The following is an 18,684-nucleotide window of genomic DNA, read 5'->3' on the forward strand; positions in this document are numbered from 1 at the left end:
GGGGAATACTGAGGTTCAAGATCTGCCTCCGACATTTAACATAATGGTGCTCCTAGGGGCAAGCCCCAGACTCCCAGGACTGCTCTGAAGTCGCCCGGTCGCTCTGGTGGGCAGAGAACTGAACTTTGAATTGACTGGCTATGCTTAAGTTTGCTTTTATTGGAAGCAAAAGTAATTTTCAGAAAAATGGAGCTATGTAGAAGAAGCAGCAAGACCTCCTGGGAGGGCCGGATCCTTATGAGGGAGCATGGGGTGGAGGAAGGAGCCTTTTCTTGAAAGCCAAAGGTCAGTTGCTGAGTGTACGTCTTCCTACATACTAGCTCAAGTCTCAGTTGGCTCATCTTTAAACTGAAGGTAATGGGCACCCTCCTTTCCATCCAAGCTTGTGAAGCGCCAGGATTGAGGGTGTGAAAGCGGTTTGAAATCTGGCAAGGACCCTCCCTAAACGCCTGCATGGAAGAGAAGCTCTGCCCTGCTTGGTGTCTGCGCCCCTTAAATGTGTTAGTCTTTGGCGCATTTTGCCTCCGCTGTGGGCACACCTTAGAACCCAAGAATAGAAAATGGGTGGATTCTGAGCTCCCTAAGAAATGCTCAGGTCAGCATTGTGCCAGACTTAACCTGGCAAAAACCCAAACTGCCAAATGGAAAGGACTCTGACTGCAATTAGTTAAATTAGGCTTTTTTTACTCTCTTGGGAGCCAAAGAAGACTTCAGGTGTCTGTCATTGGCTTCCAGAAAACGGGAAAACATTTGGGGTCATTCCAGCATTGACTCCTTTGCCTCAATGAGCCCCAGAATTTGTACAGACTTCCAGACCTGTGGTTCTGCTGTGGGCTTGTGACTCCAAGGAGTCAGCCAGGCGATGTGGGAGATAGAAAATCCAGAGTTGAGAAAACTCGAGTTCAAATCCAACCTTGGATTTTTATAAGCTGTGGGACCCGGGAAAGTTATCACTTCTGCTGGCCTCGTTTTCCACAACTTCTAAAACAGGGATCATAATAACGCTGCGTTGTGGTGATGGTCAGATGAGATCATCTTCCTTCTCATAGCACAATAATGTATGTAAAAGCTCTCATAGATTGGTCATGAGACTGAAGTTCTTACACTTAGTGCAGCTGAACAACAATAACAAAAAAGACTTCCTGTACACCATGAAGAAGAAATCGCCATTTCCTGGAATCATGGACATTAAAATATTTTCCAATTTCTGTCATTGATGATAAGGGCACGTCATATTTGAAGATATTTTATCAGTGACTTAAAGACTTTTAAATATTTTGCCTTTTGATAGGAATGTCCCTGAGGTTAAAAGGTGTTGAATAATTCAGTAAATAAGATGAATGCAAGGATCTGTGCTACATTTAATTTTGTCTAACCAGTTACCTTCAGTGAGTTGAGTCACTAATTTCAGGGGTCATTGTGGATGTGCACATGTGAGTGTCGGGAGAATACAGATTGGGGACTGGAGCCCTCTGTAAGGGATTCTTCTTTTGTTCTAAAAGATCACCAGTGATAACACTTAACAATTACTCTGAGTAGACAGAGTGGCTGCTTCTAATGGGCAGATATAGAGAGATTCTGTCTTTGACCAGAGGAGAGGAGTGATTAAAAAAATAAAGTCAGTGGAGTGGATGAAATACAAATATGTCGCTTTTTCAGTTAGTTGCCTGAGCTGCTTGCCAAAGAGCCCACTACCATTTTGAAAAGGATTTTGTCTATCATTGTACTGATAATTGCTCCTGATAAAGGGTGATCAAGCTCAGTCATGGCGTCCTGTGATCTAAATGTCATTGAAAATGTTCATTCATTTCAAGGGGTAAATGGTGAGGGAGGCAGATGTTTGTGTTCTCTTAATTGACTGGTAGAGGCATGTTGTGAGGACTCGGATCTCATTGATTAAAGGAAGTGGTTCCAATGCAAGTTTTTGGTTTTTAAGTTTTGTTGATGTGTTTTTTTTTACTTTATAATCATTTCTAGATTACCCCTATTCCTTGAGAAGTCTCTTTTAATTAGTAGAATAGCTACATTAAATGAACCCCATCTTGAATGTACACATGATATGTTACACATCTATAGTCCTCCCCCTGTTTTTAAAAATTGTTTTGAATGAATAGGAATCCCTTTTCTCTCCCTCTCATCTCCCTCCCTATTGAAAGGAAGAGAAAAGAAAAGCAGACTCTTGTAAAAGGAGTCTATCATCAAGCAAAACCTTCTCCCTTGTTGGCCCCTTAAATCCATGGTCACTTTGTCCAGAGTTTGGGAACAGCTTTGTCATCAGTTGTTGGAATTGTTGGAATCATCGCATTGGTCAGAATTCTTGCATCCTACATAGCTGTTTCTTTTTACAATGTTGTTATTATATAATTTGTTCTCTTTTTCCACTCATTTCATCGATTAGTTTACAAAAGTCTTCAAATTTGTTCATTTTTATAATATTGATGTTATAGTATAAACTGTTCATCAGTTCAGATATGTGTTCCCATGTCTCTTTGAAATCATCTTTTCTTCTTATAGGACAATAATATCCCATCACATTCATCAATAGTTCCTTAATTTATGAGCATTCCATTACTTTCCAGTTTTTTTGTTTTTTTTTTGCCGCTCCCAAAAGATCTATTGTAAAATAAGAGCATTTTCTAGTTCTTTGATCTTTTGGGAGTGATAGACCCCGTAGTGGTAACTAGCTGGTTTAAAAGGCATGCTTTGTATATAATTCCAGATTTCTTTCCATAATAATTTTATCTATCCACAGTTCTATCAATGATGCATCCATGTACCACTTTTCCTACAGCCCTTCCAACATTTGCCATTTCTTTTTTGTCATCTTTGCCAATTTGATTGATGTGATATAGAATCCGAATTGACTTAATTTGCAGTCCTCTAATTGGTGGGGATTGGGAGCATTGGTTTTTCCATTTGGATGTAGATAGCCTGAGTTTCTTCCCTTGAGAATTAGCTGCCTCTTAATAGCCTTAAATCCTTTATCAATTGAAGAATGACTTTTATTCTTATAAATCTGAATTTATTTAGCTTGGAAATGAATCCTTTTTTGTCAGAGAAACTTGCTACAAAATTTTTCCCAGTTATTTTTTTTCCTTTAAATCTTAACTCTTTTGGATTTGTATGTGATTCATTTTTTTTTCATTTTGTCTTCTGTGATTCCCTTTTCTCCCTTGCTTGGTCATGAACTTTCTTCTGTCCATAGATCTCATAATTTTTTCCACATTTCTCTCATTTGTTTTCATTGTGACCTTTCATAATTAGGTCATAAATCCTCTTGCAGTTTATCTGTATGTAAGGTTGGACATATGGTTTGAATTGAATTTCTTCCATCCTGCTTTCCAAATTTCCTAACAATTTTGTCATATTGGGAGTCTTATCTCGGTAATGAGAGTGTCTGTGCTTGTCACCTGTAGGGCACTGGGTACGTATGTTTCTGTATGTTCTGTGCCTAATATATTCCACTACTCAATCTGTGTTTTTGAACTCCAAGCCAAACTGTTTTGAGAGTTGCTGCTTTGTAACATAATAGGAGATCGAGTACTACCATGCCTGCCGCCTTCCTACTTCTTTCCTATGTTTAATTGGATAGGCTGAAAGATGACTTTGCAAAAATGACCCAAAGAACTGGTTTCTGAGCTAAGACTTTGGGCACCCAGAGGCAACATGGCAGAATCTCGTTGCCATCCTCCCTCTCAGAGCAGTGACCGGTGTGGCCGTGAGCGAGGCGTATGACCTCGCCAGATCTCAGCTTCGTCGTGTGTGTAAACGGCCCAATAGTAACTTCAGTCCCCCCTCCCCCGGTTGTTGTGGGGTCCAAAGGAGAAAAAACTTGTCAAGAACTTAGGAAACTTCCAATCAATGGCAGGTATTGTCAAAACTGGCAGTGACTTAATCTAAGTTACGTCACTGTTAGTTGATCTAATTTATAAATGCCAAACTTGAGGGATGTCTTCAGAACCAGACCTTGCCTTCTGAGTGTCATCCACTGTTTCGTCTAAGTTCTGTGAGAGGAGCGTGTGTCTGCTTCCCTGAATTTGTCCCCAAACCTAGCCCCGTGTCTGCTGCACGAAGAAGTTGAGGAAATGCTTATTGGTTGGTTCATTGATTAGATTTCAAGCCTCCATTGAGTAGATACAGAAGACTGACTATACAGTATCCTTGGTTTTTTGGGGCTGGTGCCCCACTAGGGGGATCTGGAGCACCCCGGGGATTCTGCTCAGAGAGTGATCGGCGTCTGTCATTCTGGGGCCTCTCGGTGCTGACCAGTCTCGTACTCCCTCCTCCCTGAACGGCTGCTCCTCCCTACGTGTGGGCCGGGCCATGTAGGCGAGAAGTGGCAGCTGGGAGTCTTGGAGCCTGGAGTGGTGCCCTCTTCTCTGTGGGCCGCTGTTTGTCCTTCGTCCTGTGACTTTGGGGTGGGGATGTCACATCATTCAAGTGAACTGGATTGAGGTGAGGGAGGGATGAAGCCTGGTGGTGGTTGCAGGGTTAGAGAGGAGGGAGAGTGAGTGTTTTGTGGTTGTGTCATTGGGGAGGGGAGGAATGGGGAGAGGGGATCATCTTCAGGCATCACGGAGTGAGTTAGATTGCCCATGCACTGACCTGGTGGAATTAAAAAGACTGCCCTTATCTTAGCCTAAATGAACCTTTTATACATGCAGAGAAAAAAGAGAATTGGAGAGTGGGTTTTTCCCAAAAACTTTGCAGTAAATTGCGAGTATTACTAATGAAGCTCCGAGAATCCTTACCAGGATCCTCACAGGCCCCTGAGATGTCACATGAGGTGGTTGACAGAAGGCAGAATATGGGATGGGCAGCGAAGTGAAAACTATGTTGTAGGGCTGGTAGAAACTTTTTTTTTTCCAAAGTTAAGTATCCTCAAAGGAAGGACCTTTTGTGGCCACCCTTCTAGCCATCCCCCAAGGAGCCATTTGGCCCTTGGTGCTGTCAACAACCTGAACAGGACATTGGAGACTCTTGAGTCACGTTCCTTGCTCTGCCTTCAGTTCATTGTTTCATTTCAAGTAAACCACTTGTATGCACTTTCTTAGTTTCCCCAGAATGTGATTTTTTTCCCTCAAAAACTAAATAGTTGTGAATGGAAGAGGATGGATCAATGACAGGGCTTTGGCTGGTCCTTAGAGCATACCTAGGGTTTTTGGGCAGGTAGGTCACACCATAGAGCACAGAGTGCCGGCTGGGCCTGGAGTCAGGAGTTGAAATCTGACCTCAGACACTTCCTGGCTGTGTGATCCTGGGCAAGTCACATTATCCTGCTTGCCTCAGTTTCCCCATCTCTAAAATGAGCTGGAGAAGGAAATAGCCAACCCCTGCAGTATCTTTGACAAGAAGACCTCACATGGAGTCCCAGAGAGTTGACTGAAATGACTGTACAAAATCAGTGACAGAGTGTCTGCAGGTGTGTTATATCTTGGCCCTTGGCTGCCTTAGAAAAGCTCTGTTAACTATGGTGTGTTTATTTGGATTTTTATCAGGTCCTTCTAATAGCAACATTATAAATGATGAATATTGTTATTCTCCCATTTCCTGGTGAGCCAGGAGTTAATGATTTGACTGGGATCATTTACTTAGCTTTTATTGCATTGGAGAATTAGGACTGAAAATCTTCTCATGCTCAGGCCTTTGAATGGGGTTGTGCATTTCTGGTAATGTATTTCAGCACACACTTCCTCTCTGCCAGATAGAGTGGATGGAAAGAAGTCCCCAAGTCCTCGACCTCTAACTCCTACCATGGCACACGTGACAAGGGCCCTCCAGTGCTCACTGGAGACCATTCCCCTGGCTCTGCGCTGATTGTTGGGAATTGCTTTCTTGTCATTGAGCTCAGACTTGCCACTTTGTGTCTCCCTGGCTCCTCCTTCAGGTCTCTGGAGTCCCCCTTTCACACAGTGGCCCTTCGCAGGTAAACATCCCACCCAGATCGCCCTCGGCTGTCTCACCAGGACTTCATGGGGAGAGGCTGTGGGAAGCAGAGGGAGCTGCGGGTGCGGGACCAGCCAAGGGGCCACAGGGTCCCATCTCTGGGCCATCCTGCCGAGAACCCGTTTGCGTCAGCGCCCACCTGCCAGGAACTGGCCTTTTTGGACACAGCTTCTCGTGTGTCCCAAGACATCGAGCCCCATGTGGTGAAACCGTGGATCCCTGAAATATCAATGTCCTGAGAAATGGCACATTTGTTCCTTGAGGGACCGCCGGCACAGCCAGAGCCCGGTAGAAACGTTCAGGTGAACTTCTTGTGTCCGAAGGGATAAAAGGAAAGCAGACGGGGAGCAGATGGGCGTCTTGTCTGAAGACCAGACCCTTGATCATCAAAGATATTTCTGATTTTTTGATGTTTGGAGAGCACAATGGCTGTGTTAAAAATATGAGCCGGATCATTTTCCAGAAGTTATGTAGGGCTGATTTCTTAGGCAATCCTTTGGGGGAAAATATGCACGCTCCGAGGAGATTCTGGATCTAGTCCTGGGGAAAAGGCCAACTCATGACACAAGGGGATGGTATTGGCTAAGGTGGGGGGCTGGTGCTTCCGTGGGTGTTCTGTCCCTGGTATGTCTGGTATGAGTCAGTGCTTGGGAGAGTCATTTTGGAAAGGAGTCGTCGTGGGATACATCGTGAGCAGAGTTTCGAGCTGATGTTAATGGTGTATTTTGAGCTCCATGGGCCAACTGGCCCTTTTTTTTTTTGCCTTTTGACTCCTTCTAATCTGACACATGGCTGCATTAGCAATGTCATTAAACCCGACACTTCTCTCTGCTGGCAAACTAGAAACTGTGGCATTTAGGGTAGACACCACAGGTGTCATCGATTGGGTCAGTGGCTATAACCGAACCACACAACCTGGTATTTTTCCATTTGGACGTGATTGTGAAGAGATGATTGATTCCAGATCTTGTCTTAGTTGTGATCTTAGTTGTGACTTGGATGGCTACTGATTTTTTTTTTTTTATTAACTTTCTACCAGATGGTGGAAAACAGGTTCATAGCAGGCTCAACTTGGGCGTGATCAGTAGATATGACATGGGAGCTGGTTGTTGCTCAATTCCTCACTGCATAAAAAAAATATCTTACCTATAAACTAGCGCTGTGTTGGGATGGCGATCTTGGGAGGTGCTTTTTTTTCTCTATCGAAGATACGTTTGCAAGTTTAATAAAATAGCCCTTAGTCCTTGAAGATCTTGGGAATAATGGCATTTTGTTAGCCAAAGTGACATTGAGTCACAGAACCGCAGGATTTCAGACTCTAGAGACTAGTTGCTCGCTTTGGTACACTCCTAGTTTTGTCTGCTGGGCCAAAAAGAATTTCTTTAATCCCTTTCTGTGGGGTGAGTCCCTTAGATACATGAAGATCACTTTCCCAAGACAGCAGGCCTCAGAACAGAGAAACGTGCTCTGGACTCAGAAGCCCCAGGTTTGAATCTCCCCTCTGCCCTTGAATATCCATGTGAGCATAGGCAAGTAACCTTGCCTCTCAGGGTTTCAGGTGGCTCCTCTGTAAAACGAAGGGAATGGACTAAATAATCTCTGAAGTCCTTTCCAGCTTTTAGCAATGATTTAGTTTTATGTCCTCCCCAAATCTTCCCATCTCCCAGCTAACCATCTTCACTGCCATCAACCAAACCTCTTTTGGCATGAGCCTGAGGCCCTTCCCCATTGCCTACAGATTAATTTGCCTTTAAGAATTCTTTCTTTTCCATCACATCATTTTCTTTCAGGATTCATTTGCTGACAAAAATTTAGAAAGAAAAAAAGAGAGTACATTTTTTCTTTTTAAACACGATGGAACTATTTATACTTTGTCCCTGAATACTGAATATCCTTTTGAACTGGTGTAACTTGGTGTATCCCAAACATGGGTTGATTAAGGTCCAAGTTGTGGTCTTTGTCTTGTTGATCTTTGGGGAGAAAATTATTAAAAATATAGTGAGCCCATGCCACGTATTCCCTGTGGGTAACCTTTGATTACGTTACAGTAAATGTGGCCTGTAGGTTTAATTTGATCTGGTTGCAGTGGAAAAGGAAACATTCATACTTAGCAATTGTTGGGGGAAATTTTTAATTTGCTTCAAACCAGAATTGTTTAACTTTAGAGCTTGTATGGATTATGGATCCAAACCCAGATAGACTCAAAATTGCTTCTTAGGGGAATGAAAAACTCATGTGGTTGTTTGGGGTTGGACATTTTTCTTTACTACTTTTATTTTTTCAGCCTTAAAACAAACTTTGCCAGTCCTACCATAAGGAATGTGATGTGGACATGAATGTTTACCATAAATCTTCCAGGCAGGGCCCGTGCTTCCCTATGACTAATTGAATGTTTAATATACTCAGCTCTCCCTCTAGTCTTTTGAGTCCATTGGTTGATATGACCATATAGGTGAAATCTTGTTGCTGTTACGGTAACTAAGTCCCTGTGGATAGGGTCCAGATTGACCCAGTTGGGCAGAATTCTGAGTTGTATTTAATAGTATTTTAAGTACTGATCTTCCCCAAGACAACAATTTTGGTCCTCATTCCTAGCCCGCTATGTATTTTAAAGTTTGCAAAGTATTGTTAAGTTTTTTATTTCTTTTGATCCTTGCGTTAGATCTTGTGAGGAAGATGCTATTCTTTTTCTACCCATTTTACATATGAGGAAGCTGAGGCAAAGAGGGTAAATAACTTGCCTGGAGTTACACAGTGAAGTCTTTCTGACCCTAAATACACCACTTGCCCCCTCAGTGTGCTCAATGCTGTGGGTGGGAAGATTTGTGTTCTAGCAGATCAATAGAATCAAAACAGGTGGAAAAACTTGAACTTTACTTTTTTCCATCAACCTAATTTAAAACATGATTTCATTTCGGCAAATATTTTGTAATCGGCTGCTACGTGCAAGGCCCCAGAGGAGGCTTGGGGATACAGAGAGATGTGGTGGATTTGAAGGGGTTTCCATTGCATCATCACTGGCCCCATACGTGTGCTGTGAGCTTAGCAATTCTTTCAGCATTCATGGTTGCTCTTTAAGCAGTCTTGATCAAAGATGGGAAGGGTTAGAGAGATAGAGCTTCCAGGAAGAAGAAGTGACAGGTACCCTGCTCTGGCCTGGTCAGATTGCATCTGGGCCATTATGTTTGATTCTCTGTTTATGAAGGACACCAATAAAAATGAGTGAACTCAGAAAATGGAACCAGAAGAGTAAAGAGCCTGGAGTTCCTGTGATAGGAACATGAGCTGAAGGAGCTGGTGTGGCTGTCTCCAGAAGGGAAGGCCACAAATTTAAGAACCAAATTAGGCCTAATAACAATCTCTTCCCCAGTCTCCTAAAGATCAGAACTATCCCAAAGGGGAATGACCAGCCCAGGAGCTAGGTGACAGGTATGAGTTGGACTAGGTGACCCCAGAAGTTCCTGCAGGTTCGAAAATTCTATGATTCTGTAGAAGCGTACATGTGTGAAAATGTGTTTCAAACATACACATGTAAATGAATACGACAAGGAAGATTATCTCTGGACTAATTTATGTTGACTCTTTTAAGTAGCAACTTCAAGGGTGAGGGTATTTTGATGTTTTATATAGAATGGACCATTGTAAAAGTAGAGTGTGATTGTGTGTGTGGCTGTATCTGTATGTGATTGTGTGTGTGTGTGGAGAAAAGCTTCAGAGTTCCCCTTCTTCCTCCTTCTTCTCTTCTTCCTCCTGCTCTTCCCCCTTTTCCCTCTCTCTCATTCCTTTCCTCTTCCTTTTCTTCCTTGTCCTCCTCCTCCCCTATATATGCCTTCTGTGGTCAGGGCACTTCATAGGAAGGGATCCTGTTAACCTCTAAAGGAATATGTAATTTCACTGAATGGCTCTTATCTTATAACTGTAGAAAAAGCTCTACAGAAAGAGGAGGGGAAGGATGGCCTCAGGGTTCTTATGCTGACAGATCTTCCTTGGTCACAGTGGGCCCGTGGGACCTTGGTCAGGGGAGGGAGTTAGAAACTGGGTTTGCGCAGAAGTTACAATGGGCTTGTTGTGTACAGATGAAAATGTTTTCTAATCTTTATTTTCCCTAAACACTTAATCTGCTTTTTTAATGTGTGTGTACACACACACACACACACACACACACACACACACACACATTTTCTAAACTTACTTCTAAACTAAAGATATGAGACTGTATCTTTACTTGCAAATATACTGAAATGTTTGATTCTTCAGTTGACCGAAGGATGTTGTATTGCAGAATCTCACTACTTTATCTGCCTGATCATCATGAAAGAGCTTATGAGTTGGGGGAACGGAGCTCTGGGCCCTCAGTTCTCTCTTCTCATAAGATGTCTCCCATCTCTCTGTCAAACTATTCAAGGATTTCCCCAAGATTTGAATGGTCGAATATTTCTAATTGTTCCTGTTCAACATCTCTCTGATCAGAAACATGAGACATAATCTGGGGAGATGCCCATTTACTGAAGGCGGCCACTTAGCTCTGTGCTTGAATTCAGAATGCAGTGAGGAGACAGGTTCTTGAGGCATGGGCATGGGTCTTCAGATGGTTTTGCTGTTGGGCAAATGGATATCAAGCCAACATTGCTTCCTAGAATGGATCCGGAACCATTGTAAAGCACCTCAACCACCAGACCCTCTTCCAACCTCACAGAACCTCTCTCCTTGCCTTTTGTATGATGGCCAGCCAGGAAGGCCAGCTGTGCTCTCCTTCTATTTTCCATCTCAGTTCATTTGCATCATATTGCCCACCTTCTCACCTTCAGTTTTCTCATCTATAAAATGGGGATGATGACTCTCTGTTTAACATCATCAAAGATGGCATAAAATGAAGAGACAGGTGCTCACCAGAGGGGTTTTGTTGCTTTCCCATAGGATGTCCTCTAAGTTTTTATTTGCATCACCATATCGGATGCCCTTTTTGTAACCAATACACAGTAGGAACAGTAGTCTTTCGTATTCTCTGCATTTTTTAGCCTGTCATACAACTATGAGGATGTCATCAGCCATGAGTGGGATGGACCTTTATATAATCAAGATATCTTATATATATTATCAATATATATATTATATATATATTATCAAGAATGCCCTCAGCACCCAGATATATAAATGGATAATAGTTAATGGCTGCTTGGTCTCCTTTTTGGGTCTGTTAATGTCGCAAGCAATTTTCTCCCCATTATTTTTGGATTTTCTCTCCCCTAAAGAAGGATATAAAGTGGTCCCAAATGGTTCCTCTGTGTTCTTTAGTACATATTATTATTTCCAAATTCATCTTCCCATGTGTTTTTTCTAATTTTTAAAAATATACTAGACTCAGCTGTTATTGTCTAAATGTGGTGGTTTTCTGTCAGGGATAATGAAAATAGATTGTTAAAGAAACTTTGACAAGTGCCTTCCATTTCTTGTCTGTTTTTTATCCCTCTGACAGTCTCAGCTGTTAATGCTGTCGGGTTGATGAAGTTTATTTCAGTCTTGCCCCAAATTTTCTGTAGACTTGTCTTCACTGACTTTATTCTTTGGAATTCTCAAATGATATTGCTTGTAATCTTTCCTTTCTAATGTGTTAAAATTGCTTTTGTGTTCTAAACCATTGCTGCCTTCTCACTTTGGGTGATGAGTCAAGTAAGTTTGTGCTGGCCAAAATGGCTTTCTTCATTATGGCAACTATTTTATAAAACTGAATTGTAATTTTGATAATCAACCTCTCTTTTTGCCTTTTTGTTAATGGCCAATCAGGTAATCAGGTAAATGATTGTAGGTAACAGGTGACTATCTTTGCCTTTTTGGGGGGGCATTGATGTCTCCTTTTCATCTTTCTGTTTGAAGCTTGCTCCATGCTCTTAATTTCTTTATCCTCCATAACAGATTTTGTTGCATCAACTGCAGCTACCTTTCAGATAACTTCTGTACTTTCTTACGCTCATCCTGAGCTCTGCAAAGACAAAGTGACCAAAGGACCCATGAGCTGATGCTTCTTCTTGCCTTTGACTGCTTCATGAAACTTACTCCCTCAGTGCTATTGTTTGCATCTGGAAGGAGAACGTATCTTTTCATTGAGTTACAAAGCCCTCTTGTCTTCTGGTTTGGTTTATGTTGGGAATAGCGTCATCGACATAATTTCTTCCAACATCATATCAGTTTCGTTGTCATTGGACAGTTAAGTTCATGTTTTTGTTCAAATAGGCTTATAGATCTGTGTTCTCCTTACCATGGGCACTCCCTCCAACCGCTGCAGCTCACAGTCCATCCATCCCTGTCCATTAGTATGACAATTGTCCATGCTTTCTTGTAGGCTCACTTCCCACCCACTATGCCATAGAAGCTTTCTTGGCTTCCTCTGGCCATCAAGAGTATATCATGTGGGCTGATCATCATATACATACCCCTTGTTCTTGCTCATTGTTTTTGATCACAGATTTATTCGACTACATCCTTTATGTTTGCCCTGCTTTATCACTCTTCTCATGCTCATCATGTCCCTCTGGGTCTTCCCCCATTTTTGTTTTTCAGTGACTGTAATGTTCTTATAATCATGTAACAGTCCGGGAAGGATTTAAATGTTTTAAAACCTATGGCTGCCTTGCTGTTCTTTTCTCCCTTTACCGTCTTCCAGCCCTATGAAAACAGAAGAGGTCCACACTGGGCAGAGTCACTCTGTATTTTTCTGTTTCATCACTTGCCAAAAACAGTCCCTTATGGCCAAGCCATTGGGGATATGCTTTTTGCCTCTTCATTGCTTTGGTCCATGCATTGAGTCATCTTTTGCTAGAACCAAATCAGAAACTCTCCCAGCTTGATAGAAGCTTGCTCTCTGTTAACGTCACCTCGGACAGCCCAGACTTATGGCCATGACACGGTGGGCTGTGAGGGGAGACCTGGATGCACGATCCTTCTCAGGATTCTCATTGAGGTGCTTTCCACCAGGTTTTCCGTAGCTGCTTCCTGAACTTCCTCATACCAATAAAGTGTCTTAAGGGGCAGATGCCCCTTTCCTCAGTTCTGCTCCCTTCCAGAGCCATATACCATTGCCATGGGTCTCTTCCAACTCCATCTGAGTCATAACTATAAGGCAGAATGTGCTTCCTTGCATTAAGACTTCTTCTAGCTCACCAAGGGATCTCCTTAGTCCATTTGTGTGGAACTCCCTGACAGCTTGGCTTGGATGGCTGCCTGTCTTGGATAGCACCCCCTAGAAATCACTCTTCTTTTTTTTGCCTTTGTTCTTCCTATCTTGTACCTGCTACTCTCTGGGGCATCCGGAGTGGTGGAGAGATGGGCCCCCTTGATCAGCCAATTTATTAACCAGGAGCTCTGAGAACAAGGTTCCTGAGCTCAGTTTGCCTTTCTTATGAAGCATCTTTTTTGTGGCTAATATTGGGCGAGTCAGAGTTAAAACTATTGGACTGAACTCAGGCATGAACTTCAAATATATTGCATCAAGGGCAACATCATAAAAGTGGTTAAGATGTATTTTTATTTTATTTTAGGATGAAAGTTCCCCTTATCAGAAGACTTGGCCTGGCCAAGCAGCATTTGTTACCAATTTAGTAGTAATTGTTTGCCTTGAGAAACGATTCCAGCTCCTTTTCATTCGACATGAGACAGGGGATGATTCATTAGAGCCCGACATGAAGCTATAAGACCGTTCCTTAAGCTTCATTTAGGCAATCACGAGACGGCCGAAACAGCAGTACACACGTGCCTGCCAACCAGGGGAAAGGAGCAGAGTTGATATCAGTATTTTTAAAGCCCTTTACAGATGCTGCTCTAATTTCTACCCAAACCTAATTTAGATTTGATAGCTAATGGTATTTATCATCGACTTTCCCCAATATATGGCTATAATGAAATCCACATTAGCAAGCCAAAGAATCATGAAAAGTATATGGATTGGAAAACTCAGAAAACGATTGTAAGTGGGTTGGTTGTTTTTGTTTTTAAACTTTGCAAGGAATTCAGACCTTTTGGGGGGTGCCAGATTTGTTGACTTTCAGCCAAACACAGCTTCCTGTTTTTAAGACCAAATTTCACCAAAAGAAAGCTCAACATTCCTTGGTTATAACAATACTCATAAAAGTATTTTGAAAAATTTTATTAGTTAAGTGAAATGATCCAAAAGTCTGTATCTCTGTATAGCTGTATGAGTATACACAGATAAGATTCTCTTTTTTCCCTTCCTTCCTTCTCTTTCTTTTCCTTCCTTCCTTCCTTCTTTTCTTTTCCTTCCTTCCTTCCTTCCTTCCTTCCTTCCTTCCTTCCTTCCTTCCTTCCTTCCTTAGCCATTCTATCCATTCTGCCACTTAGTGCCTCCTCGCCCTGCCCTTTTTAAAGATTTGTACCCTCTACTTGGGTTCTTGGCCCTCCTCCTCAGGATGCTGTCCCAACTCTGGCCCTTTTGCTATAAAAATAACAGCAGTGTGCATTTCCATAGGCTTCTAAAGTTTTCAGAGGCTTTACCCGTATTCTCCCTTTTGATTTTACAACAGTCCCAAGAGAGCAAGTGCTATAATTACCTCCACTTTGCAGATGAGGAAAATGAGGCTCAAGAAGGCCAGGGGTTGTAGTGAGTGTTAGAAAGCTGGGAGGTGTCTTAGGATTTGAACTCAGGTCCCCCTGACTCCAGCCCAGCGCTTTGTCTACTCTGCCTGAATCTTGCAATTGGAAGGGGTGTCATCGGTCACTGGATCCAGTACAACCCGCCCAGCTGGGGCCCAGCCAGCCTCCAGCCAAGGCGCATCCCCCTTCTGGACAGCTGATTATCAGGCTTCTTGCCTTCTGTCAAGTCTTGGGTTCTTTGGTTTGTCTTTGCAGCTTCTCCCTGGGGAGTCAGCGCTCATCATGGGCTGGGCTCTGGTACAGGATGATGGGAGGAGGGGAGCAAAGCTCTCGGAGAGTGAACCCAGGCTTCTGGAACCACACAGAGCCCAGGACAACCTGCTTGTCCCCAAGAGTCCAGAGGAGCAGGAGGCACAATCCCTGTTCCTGTCCTTCCCTCTGGCGCACACAGAACTACCCCCTGTCCAGTCGGTGGTCCCTTGCCCATTTCCTTCTCTCTTCTCAGTGAAATGCCCTCAGCTCCTTCCTCCTCATATACTTTGGTCAGGCCTGTTGCCTCCCTTGACATTCTCCTATACATGTTTCTCCAGGTTTCCTGAAATATCTAGCCCGGTATCCTGAGGTGGACGGGCCAGGATCATGTGGAATGGGGTTCTGCCTCCCAGTACGGTCCAAGAACATGGCAGCTTTCCCGGCTGGCATTTTATCCTGTTGACTTATATAGAGATTATGTTCCACTAAGCATCCCAGATCCTTTTCAGACAAACTACTATGTAACCATGACTCTCTACGGTATGTGTAGAGTCATTTTTGAACATACTTGTTATGTATCTTGTTCAGTTGCATCTTAATAGAATCAACTGAATGTTCTGGTCCTGCCATGATCTTTTAGGATTTTTTTTTTTTTGTCTTCTAATTTATTGGCTCTCCTTCTTAGCTGTGAATCATCTGCAGATTTGATAAACATCCCATCTATGCTTTTATCCAGATCACTGATGAAAATATTAATAGCACCAAGCCAAGCAGAAATCTTTGGGGCACTCTCCTAGAGACTTCCTTCCAAGTTGTCATCAAACCATTGATGACTTCCTTCCCAAGTCCAGTTATTTCATTCACCCTGTTTTGAAGCCGTATTTCTGCACCACTGGCCAGTCCACATCTCCCCGTCTTTAAAAAAGAAACAAATCAAGAAAAAGTTAATCTACCTAGCCCTTGGTTAAATTTAATTAAATCTCTTTGTGCGGAATTTCCCAGATCGGCCGGGTTAGTAATCCTCTCAGAAAAGAAAATGAAATCACTCTGGCTTAAACCAGCTGTGCTAGTTTTTTGTGCTTATGTGGAGGAATCCCCTCATGTTAGATTAAATAGAGAAAAAGTAATATGTTTTATATTTTATTTAAATATCCAGAGAAAGAACTGGGTGGCTCCCTCTAGGTAGCCTTGAGATTGGCCGAATGGATATCGACACAAAGTACCTGCCCATAGGAAGCACTAAATATGAGGCAAGGTTGAAAGTCCTTCATGTTAGAGTAAATAGAAAAAAAAAATAACATATTATGTTTTGTATTTTATTTGAAAATGCAGAGAAAGAACTGGATGGCTCCCACTAGGTAGCCTTGAGATTGGCTGAATGGATATTGGCACAAAGTACCTGCTCATAGGAAGCACTAAATATGAGGGAAGCTTGAAAGCCTTGGGGGCGTTTAGCCTGGACAGGAAAACTTAAAGAGCATGGTAATTGTCTTTGAGCATCCGCTATACGAAGGAGAGATCAGAGCTGTTCTTCTTGGTCCCAGAGGGCAGAACCAGGACCTGGGATGGAGCAGTTCAATGGCAGAAAACATTTCCTAGCCATGAGAACAACCCCAAGCAGAATGGGCCCCTCAGAGGTGGGCCCTGCTTTCGCAAGGTCCCAGAGGAAAGGCTGAGAGATTTTGTCAGGTGTGCAGAGCTGTATCCTTGGTCAGATTGGACCAAGTGGCCACGGGGGTCTGGTGGGATTCTGGGCCTGTTGTACTTGTTTGTTATACGTTGTCAGCTATTTGGGGATTGGTATTTTTGAGAGGAAAAGCCTGCCTGCCTGGGTCCAGCAGCGCTGCAGAGCCAAGGAGTTGGTAAGATAGCGGGGTAGGGAGTGGATGTAGGTGGGTTCCTGGAGCCATGTGGTGGTGGCCACAGAACCTTTATCCTTTTGTTCTTCTTTTGTAAATCTCTTCTCCCTTAGAAGAGAAAATGTTTTCAAATGACATAATCTGTTCTTCTAGACTTAACTAAGAACATATTTAGTTCAGTTACCATGAAGGACAGATTCAAATAGGAAACAAATTTGTATGATTGGGGGGAAATCCTGGAAATAGTTACGCTTTTAGAGTAAGTTTTTTGAGCTTGTAATTATCCTGGTCTTTTTCTAAATTTGCTTATTTTAGAAACTTTCATTTTATTTAATAGTAAGCCAGTCTTTCGAGTACCTGCTAATATTCTGTTGGAAACCACATTCTTTGCAGGTGTTTTTAAATTACATAGTGTGAGATGTGCAGTTTTGGGGCCGTGCGGGCCCTACTGCTGTCATGGGACTGACAGGGTGGCTTCTCTGCAGGGTTACTGCTGCCAGGCCATTTCTGTTGGTCCGACCCCACGCAGCTGTGGCCACTTGCACTTTTTGGTTGGTCCTGAAAAAAGGCTGAGGCTCCTTCGTTCCTTGAGGTGAGAGGGTTTTTTTTTGCTCCACCAATGGTGGTATTGGAGTGAAACCTTTACTGTGTAACTTCAGGGAAAGGGCCTCTTTAAAGCCAATAGAGCCCAAGCCACTTTTGTTTGGGATCTGTGATGGGCCAGGCCCAGGGCCCTGTGCTAGAGATAGGAGAGCAAAGTGACTCCTTCCCTCTGAGGACGGGATAGTCTACCCAATAGACTAGAACAAGTGTGGATCAAGTTCTGTTTGTTGGGAGCCTGGTCCCATGCCCCGTGAGAGCCCTGATCTTCAGCAAAAATCTCTGAGCCTTTCCCTGCTCTGGGAAACTCTAGTTATCTACGTATTTCTGGACCATTACAAACCAACAGCATCCCCCCTTCAATTCTAATTGAATAGCTACTTATCAAGCTCCTAAGTTCAGAGGGGGGTGGGGCAGAGAGAGGGACAGAGGAGGATCAGGAAGATTTCCAAGGCTTGGGAAGAAAGACCTTTCCAGGACAGGGGAAAAATAGGACAAGGATGGGGAATGGGGTAGGGTAGGGCTGGAGACAGCACAGGATAGGATCTGGCCAGAGCTACTAGTCCCACAGAGCTGTAGCAGAGTGGGTACAGGGCAGCAGCAGCAGCCATTGTGCACTGAGACAGCAAAGGAAAGCTGGAGTAGCCCAGCCCAACTAGGGAGCCTCAGTCTTATTCTGCTTGTCTACTCAGAAGAAATGCACACCTGCATCTGTAATAGTTTGGGTTTCCTTATCCATCCAATGCTGGAGAGATCCAGCAGGCTGAGGCTCCATGACAGGGAAGCGCCAGGGACGGAAGCTCACTGCCAGCTCACCCAACTGGACGCCAAGTCTTCTCCACCTGAAATCGAAGTCCTTCGGTGAAGACAAACTTCAGGACAAGTATTCTTCTGATGGGAACCAGCCTTTTTGTTGCTGCTTCTGAAGCTATGGGTGTTTTAAGCCAGAACTTATTTCTTCATCACAAGGAGAAGAGGCTCTCTATCAAAAAGGCTTTTTCCTAGGCCTTCACCAATGATTCACGTCACCATTTTCTCATTTGGGACTTTCTCAGTGAATTCTAAGTAAATTCCATCAGAAATATTTATCTGAACTTATATAAACTACTAATAATCTTATTTTGAAAATCAGGTGGATATAAAAGATATGATGCATCCCTTCCCTTTATCTAGAAATAAATGTGTGTTGGGGAGTAATGGAAGGCTTGTTCGGAAACCAAACAACATCAGAGCCCCAAATATTTCTGGGTTTTCCCAGTATTCTCCAAAATAAGGTCTAGAGTACAACTTGGTTCAGAAGGAGAGAACATAAAACTGGAAGCGTGTCTGAAAATAAAAATAATATCTAGAACAAACAGCTGTATTTGGAAACTGGGAGACCAGTGAGTTGCAATAGATTCTTTGTTTAGGTCTTAGAAGTTAT

At 43.0% G+C, this 18,684-nt stretch overlaps 1 protein-coding gene and 1 long non-coding RNA gene across 5 annotated transcripts in view; one reads left to right on the forward strand and one right to left on the reverse strand.

Moving 5' to 3' along the window:
- BBS9 (Bardet-Biedl syndrome 9) overlaps positions 1-18,684 on the forward strand; it is a 282,920-nt gene that overhangs the window by 173,447 nt on the left and 90,789 nt on the right. The gene's annotated exons all lie outside the window — the stretch shown is intronic.
- LOC116421603 overlaps positions 12,116-18,684 on the reverse strand; it is a 41,696-nt gene continuing 35,127 nt past the window's right edge. Inside the window, exon 3 of the long non-coding RNA XR_004232053.1 lies at positions 12,116-13,696. This is a non-coding gene — a long non-coding RNA (uncharacterized LOC116421603). The remainder of the gene's footprint in view (positions 13,697-18,684) is intronic.

The sequence above is a fragment of the Sarcophilus harrisii genome, chromosome 1 (genome assembly GCF_902635505.1).
Source record: "Sarcophilus harrisii chromosome 1, mSarHar1.11, whole genome shotgun sequence".
NCBI classification, from domain to species: Eukaryota; Metazoa; Chordata; class Mammalia; order Dasyuromorphia; family Dasyuridae; genus Sarcophilus; species Sarcophilus harrisii.